Source organism: Jatropha curcas, chromosome 3 (assembly GCF_041381405.1).
Source record: "Jatropha curcas cultivar XTBG-Jc1 chromosome 3, XTBG_Jcur_1.0, whole genome shotgun sequence".
NCBI classification, from domain to species: domain Eukaryota; kingdom Viridiplantae; phylum Streptophyta; class Magnoliopsida; order Malpighiales; family Euphorbiaceae; genus Jatropha; species Jatropha curcas.
In genome coordinates, this window is record NC_143153.1 from 9,326,405 (window position 1) to 9,333,655 (window position 7,251).

Below are 7,251 nucleotides of genomic sequence, written 5' to 3' on the forward strand. Positions count from 1 at the left end.
CTCTGACCTAGTAGATTTAAAAAGAGAGGAGCGAGAGACCCTAAGGCAATATGTATCCAAATTTCAAAGAATGGCAATGAAAGTGGAGAACTTGAATGATGATGTGGCCATTAATGCTATGGCAAAGAATTGCAGGTTCAACAAACTATTTGAGAGTTCAAGCATAGGCCTTCCCCTAACTTTTGCCAAACTCATGGCGTGAGCTTACAAGAACATAAAATTGGATGAAGCCTATGAGGCCCAGCAGCATAGATCGCCTAGGGAAGAGAAGAATAGGCACATAAGGCATCCCTCTGCACTAAGGAGACGATCACCCCGAAGGAGATCACCCATCCAACTCCCACGAACTATTTACTCCATTAGAACGCCATACGAAAGAGATGACAGACCACAACAAGACCAGGGGTTTACCTCTTTGAACAGACCGTGCTGGAAAATATTATCCTGGGCGAGAGGATAGGGCGATCAAATCCAGTTCTATTACCTAAGAAAGATGAAGGAAGATACCTCGAGTAACTGAGATAAGAGCCAGTATTGTGAGTTCCATAAGGATATGGGCCACGAGACCTAGTCTTGTTGGCAATTAAAGAAAGAGATTGAACGCCTCGTGCAAAGAGGCAAACTGAAGCAATTTGTTGGGGGAGCTCGGAGGGAAAGCGAACAGAAGGACAAACAGGTAAAAGAGTGTCATACCCTGGGCATAATCCAGACTATATTTGGTGGCTCATTAGGGGGGACAGCAGCTCAGCTAGAAAAGGAGAGCTAGGGAAATCTATTCCATTCTACCCTAGCAAAAATGAAACACTAGACTGCCCATATCATTTCTGAAGCCGATGTCAAGCTTGTACATACCCCACACAAAAAAATGCCCTAGTGATTGAGGGGATTTTAAAAATCTTTCTAGTGACAAGAATCTTGGTGGATGAAGGTAGTGCAGTGAACTTATTGACTATGGAAGTATTCAGGGCTTTGAAACTAGACCAGGCAAAGCTTAAACCTGTTTGAACCCCTTTAGTTGGCCTAGCAGGAAAACCTGTGCAAGTGTCTGGATCCATAGACATAATCCTAAAGCTCGAAACCAAAGTCTTATCAAGGAAACTGAAGTTGGAGTTTATGGGGTAACAGACATTCACTTTCCATACAATGCCATATTGGGCAAGCCAGCCTTATATAAGCTAGAAGCGGCCACATGCATTAGGTATCTCATCATGAAGTTTTACTCCGATAAGGGCAAAGTCGTCGCTATTAAGAGAGACCAGAAAGCAGCTCGGGAAGGATAGATGATAGCACTAAAATGGTTACCTCTTGCCCTGCTAATAATGTGGATGCCAGAAGAAGAACCACCCAGAATCAACCAAACACCAACCCTTTGACATTCCCAAACATAATGTACATTCTGGCCCAACACCTGTGGGTGAGCTTACCACATGGGAGGTGAAACCGAGGAAGAACTTAACATTGGGAGTCGATCTACCGAGAGGGGTACATAATAATATTAAGAGGTTTTAGAGGATAATGTTAACAGCTTTGCTTGGAATACAGAAGACATAGTTGGTATCAATCCTAATACCATATCCCACAAGCTCAGCATTGATCTAAGCTTTAAACTAATTAAGCAAAAAAAAAAAAAAAGAATCATGGCCTGAAGAGACAGCAAGTTATAGCAGCTGAGGTTTATAAACTTTTGAATGCAGGGTTTATAAGAGAGGTGCATTATCCAGAATGGCTGGAGAATGTAGTTTTGGTATCGAAGTCCAATGGGAAATGGAGATTATGTGTTGACTTTACTGATTTGAACAAGGCATGCCCTAAAGACCCTTACCCTTTGCCCAATATAGATCAGTTAGTAGACTCAACAGTTGGCTATGAACTATATAGTTTTGTGGATGCAATAACTAGTTACCATCAGATAAGGATGAATGAACAAGATGAGGAGAAGACGAGCTTCATCACTAACAGGGGAATTTATTATTATCAAGTCATGTTGTTCGGAATAAAGAGCACAGGAGCCATATACAAGAGGTTGTTTAAAAACATGTTTCAAGATTAGATAGGGTAAAATGTAGAGGTGTATGTAGATGATATGATAATAAAAAGCACTCGGGCTACCGACCATCCTAGAAACTTACAGGAAACGTTTGAAATCTTGAATAGGTTTAATATGAAACTCAATCCAGACAAATGTACATTCGCAGTTAAGGCAGGAAAGTTCTTGGGTTTCATGATATCATATAGGGTGATTGAGGCGAATCTCGAGAAGATTAAAGCAATTCTACAAATGCAAGCACCCTCTAGCATTCATGAAGTTCAACAGTTGAATGGCCGAATCACAGCCTTCGGACGATTCATCTCCTGCTTGGCCAAAAGGTGCATACCTTTCTACTGAACCCTAAAACAACTGAAAGGTTTTTGGTGGGATGAAAAGTGTCAACTTGCTTTTGAAAAGATAAAAGACTTTTTGTCTTCCGCTCCTAAGCAGGCCTAAAAAAAGATGAGCCCATGTACTTGTACTTAGCTGCTACTGAAAACTCCACTGCATCGGTATTTGTTAGAGAAAAGGAAGGTGAGCAATACTTTGTTTATTACATTAGCAAAGTCCTCAGGGGTTCTAAGCTGCGATATCCAAATATTGAAAAATTAACATTCGCCATCCTTACTTTGGCGAACCGGTTACGCCACTACTTCCAATCTCACACTATAATTGTCCGAACCAACCATCCCCTGAAAAAGATCCTCCATCGAGTTGAAACTTCTGAGAGATTGGTAAAGTGGTCTATCAGATTGGGAGAATTTGATATCAAGTATGCTCCCCGTACTGCAATGAAGGCACAAGTACTCGCAGATTTTATGGCCGAGTTTTCTGGCGAAGAGGAAAAGGCGATCTTGAAGCTGAACTATAGAACCCCGACTGCAACACTTGGCAATTACACATTGATGAGGCCTTAGGGAATTCGAGAGCTTCAGTAAGGATAATTCTACAAGGGCTAAGGAAGATAAAAAACTCAGTATGCCATACGCCTAGACTTTACAACAACTAACAATGACGCTGAGTATGAAGGTTTAATAATAGGGCTTGTATTGGCCCTCGAGGTACGAACTCTAGTACTCCTTTTCTCCTAGACTCACAATGTAACAGACTGATTTTTCTTTTAGTGTCGGTAATAGTGATTTACCGGTCTGTGAATAGTACCATCGGTCCGGGACTTGGTATTATTTTAGTCCGGAAAAATTACTATGCATAGTTAATATTTTATTTACTATTTTTGGAGCATGTTTGCATGATTTAGGTGGGTAGAAAATATTTAATGAATATTTTTGGAAAGTTTATGTATTAAATGCATAATATTTCTAGTGTGGTATATTAAGAAATAAATGAGGAATTATTTTAGTGGAGTTCATTTAATTAATTGGTGGAGTTAAATAAGAAGTAGAAGAGATTTATTTGAGGAATATTTAGAGCCATTGGATGAGATTACTTAGGACTTGATCTTAGCCACACATTTGACATGAAATTTGGAAGTCAAATTTGACTTTGGCACTTAAAGTAAATTCTAGTTGATCGGGTGTATAGAGATTGCCCTGTAGTCATTCATGGGTATGTATTTCCGGGTGATTTGATAGAGTTGCCTTTTCGGGAGTATGATGTTACATTGGGTATGGATTGGTTGTCTAGCCATGGGGTCATTGTTGATTTTAAACGTAAGAGGATTACGCTTCAGACTCCGTCTGAAGAGGAGATTGTAGTTGTGGGGGAGAGGTCGGATTACCTCTCTAACGTTATTTCTGCTTCTACTGCGAGAAGACTGATCCAGCATGGTTGTGAGGCCTACTTAGCCTGTGTACTTGCTCCAGAGTCAGAGTCTCCTAGTGTCCATGATATACCCACAGTATGTGATTTTCCGGATGTGTTTCCAGAGGAGTTGCCTGGTTTACCTCCTGAGAGAGAGGTTGAGTTTGGTATTGAGGTTATGCCTGGTACTGCACTGATATCCATTGCTCCGTATCGGATGGCGCCTGCTGAGTTGAAAGAGTTAAAGATACAGATTCAGGAGTTGCTTGATAAGGGTTTTATTCGTCCTAGTGTATCTCCATGGGGTGCTCCAATATTGTTCGTAAAGAAGAAGGATGGCTCACTTAGATTGTGTATTGATTACAGACAACTTAACAAAGTTACTGTGAAGAATCGGTATCCATTACCTCGGATAGATGATTTGTTTGATCAGTTGAGAGGAGCTAGTGTATTCTCGAAGATAGATCTGAGATCAGGCTATCATCAGCTAAGGGTGAAGGGATCAGATGTACCTAAGACTGCTTTCAGGACACGCTACGGTCACTATGAGTTTTTAGTGATGCCATTTGGGTTGACTAATGCTCCAGCAGTGTTTATGGACCTGATGAACCGGATCTTCCATCCTTATTTGGATCAGTTTGTGGTGGTTTTTATTGATGATATTTTGGTGTACTCTCCGACTAGAGAGGATCATGATCATCACCTACGAACAGTTCTACAGACTTTGAGAGACCGACAGTTGTATGCCAAGCTCAGTAAGTGTGAATTTTGGTTGACTGAGATTGCTTTCTTAGGGCATGTTGTTTCTGCAGAGGGTATTCGGGAGGACCCGAAGAAGATTGAGGTAGTGCTCGATTGAAAGCCACCTACGAATGTCACAGAGATTCGCAGTTTCTTAGGTTTGGCTGGATATTACAGGAGGTTTGTCAAGGGGTTTTCTCTTATTGCAGCCCCTTTGACTAGACTTCTCCGTAAGGATGTCCGTTTTGAGTGGACTGATAGATGCCAGAGTAGCTTTGAGAAGCTTAAGGCGATGCTTACTGAGGCTCCAGTTTTGAAACAGCCAGCTCCAGGCAGACCATATGATGTTTATAGTGATGCTTCGCATAATGGTTTGGGTTGTGTGCTTATGCAGGAGGGCAAGGTGATTGCTTATGCTTCCCGGCAGCTGAAGCCACATGAGAAGAACTACCCTACCCATGATTTGGAGTTAGCAGCTATTGTGTTTGCCTTGAAGATTTGGAGACATTACTTATATGGTGAGAAATGCCACTTGTATACGGATCATAAGAGCCTTAAGTATTTGCTTACACAAAGAGAGCTTAACCTGAGGCAGCGCAGATGGTTAGAGCTACTTAAGGACTATGAGTTCACTATTGATTACCACCCGGGTAGAGCTAATGTAGTGGCAGATGCACTCAGTAGAAAGGCATTAGTTGCTCTTCGTGCTATGAATGCACACTTATCTGTGACTAGAGATGGTGCTCTTGTAGCAGAGCTTATGGTGAAACCTAGCCTACTGCAGCAGATTAGAGATGCACAGCAGGGTGATGAGACTATGGCCTTGTGGAAAGGCCTAGTCAGAGAGGGTAAGAAGAAGGGATTTGAGATTAGAGAGCACTGCTTGTATTTTGGGGATCAAATTTGTGTGCCTAAAATTTCAGAGTTGAGGAAGAGTATCTTAAAGGAAGCTCATAGTAGTCCCTATGCTATGCATCCTGGCAGTAATAAGATGTATCATGATTTGAAATCACACTATTGGTGGCCGGCGATGAAGAGGGATATCACAGATTATGTGTCGAGGTGTTTGACATGCCAGCAAGTGAAAGCAGAGCATCAGTTTCCTTCTGGTTTGTTACACCCTACTTCTATTCCAGAGTGGAAATGGGATAGGATTACCATAGATTTTGTGATTGGGTTGCCTCCTACACCTAGAAAGAAAGATGCTATATGGGTAATAGTTGACAGGCTAACTAAGTCAGCACACTTTCTTCCTGTTAGGACTGACTTCACCATGGAGCAGTATGCAGAGCTTTATATAGATGAGATAGTGAGATTACATGGGGTTCCTTCTTCCATCATTTCAGATAGAGATCCGAGATTTACTTCTAGATTTTGGAAGAAGCTACATGAGGCCTTGGGTACTAAGCTGAATTTCAGCACAGCTTTTCATCCTCAGACTGATGGTCAGTCAGAGCGGGTTATTCAGATTTTGGAGGATATGTTAAGAGCTTGTGCTATTGAGTTTGAGGGCAGTTGGGAGAAGTACATTCGACTTACTGAATTTGCCTACAATAACAGTTATCAGTCGAGCATTCAGATGGCTCCCTTCGAAGCACTATATGGCAGGAGATGTAGGACTCCACTGTGTTGGTCGGAATTGAGTAAGGGTAAGATTATAGGTCCAGATTTGATTCGAGACACAGAGGATAAGGTCAGAATTATCAGAGATAGATTGAAAGCAGCTTCAGATCGTCAGAAATCTTATGCGGATTTGAAGAGGAAAGATATAGAGTATGCAGTGGGAGATAAGGTTTTCCTTAAGGTATCTCCGTGGAAAAAGATATTGAGATTTGGAAGAAAGGGTAAGCTTAGTCCTAGGTTCATTGGTCCATATGAGATCATTGAGCGTGTGGGTCCATTAGCCTATAGACTAGCTTTACCACCAGACCTGGATAGGATACATAATGTTTTCCACGTGTCTATGTTGAGGAGGTATCGGTCCGACCCATCACATGTGATACCAGTTGATTCTGTTACCATAGAGCCAGATTTGACTTATGAGGAAGAACCAGTGAGGATACTTGCAAGGGAAATCAAGGAATTAAGGAATAAGAGAATTCCTTTGGTAAAGGTCCTTTGGAGAAACCATAAGACCGAGAAAGCTACATGGGAAAGTGAAGATATTATGAGACAACAGCATCCTCAGTTATTTACACCAGGTAAATTCGAGGACGAATTTCTTTTAAGGGGGGAGAACTGTACCAGACTGATTTTTCTTTTAGTGTCGGTAATAGTGATTTACCGGTCTGTGAATAGTACCATCGGTCCGGGACTTGGTATTATTTTAGTCCGGAAAAATTACTATGCATAGTTAATATTTTATTTACTATTTTTGGAGCATGTTTGCATGATTTAGGTGGGTAGAAAATATTTAATGAATATTTTTGGAAAGTTTATGTATTAAATGCATAATATTTCTAGTGTGGTATATTAAGAAATAAATGAGGAATTATTTTAGTGGAGTTCATTTAATTAATTGGTGGAGTTAAATAAGAAGTAGAAGAGATTTATTTGAGGAATATTTAGAGCCATTGGATGAGATTACTTAGGACTTGATCTTAGCCACACATTTGACATGAAATTTGGAAGTCAAATTTGACTTTGGCACTTAAAGTAAACACCACAACACTTTTTGTTTTCTTCTCTTCTCTTCTCCACGCCATTTCCATCTTCTTCCT